We start from the raw sequence: 706 nt of genomic DNA, 5'->3' as shown, positions 1-706 counted from the left end.
AGGCATGGCTGAGAGAGAGAAAATAGGTTCCTAGGCGTTAAATAGATCAGTTTGGCCGAAGAGAATGCTAGAGTAGGTACATTATAAATATTATAGTATTAAGGAATTTTAACTTTCTCTTGTTGATGACGGAAAATCAGTGAAAGTTTGTGAGAAAGTGACAAGATCAATGTAGGGTTTAGGAAAGGTATCTCTGTAGGTTGTTAGGGAAAGACTGGAGGCAAGGGTCCTGTTAGTAGGTGGTTATTAAGCTATAAACAATAAAGACCAGAATTAAGCAGTAGAGTTACAAGAGGCATAAGATATGTGGAAGTGAGAGACACTATAGAAGAAAAATAATAAGATTTGGTGCCTAAGTAAATCCGAGCATCAAAGGAGAAAGAGGAATTGAAAATAACCCATAGATAATAGAAAGAAAGTTTTGGAAATGAAAATGTCGTTAACCAAAATGGGACAGTGGAAAAGTAAAGGTGGTTTGTGGTAAGGGATCATAATGTGTTCGGGACTAGACAGGTTGTCTTTGTGTTGATGGAATATATAAATAAAAGCCATATATAGATTTCCTAGGAGATTATCCTCACAGAGGTAGTAGTGTGTTTTGGACACCTCCACCTGTATATCCCACTGATATATCACACTCCACATGCCTAAGACTGAACTGTACTGTCATTTACAAACACAAATTAAGCTTTGGTTAATTTGCTTT

The sequence above is a fragment of the Pteropus vampyrus genome, unplaced genomic scaffold, assembly GCF_000151845.1.
Source record: "Pteropus vampyrus isolate Shadow unplaced genomic scaffold, Pvam_2.0 Scaffold2, whole genome shotgun sequence".
NCBI classification, from domain to species: domain Eukaryota; kingdom Metazoa; phylum Chordata; class Mammalia; order Chiroptera; family Pteropodidae; genus Pteropus; species Pteropus vampyrus.
The sequence above is the reverse complement of the archived record's forward strand: the minus strand, read 5'-3'. Positions refer to the sequence as shown.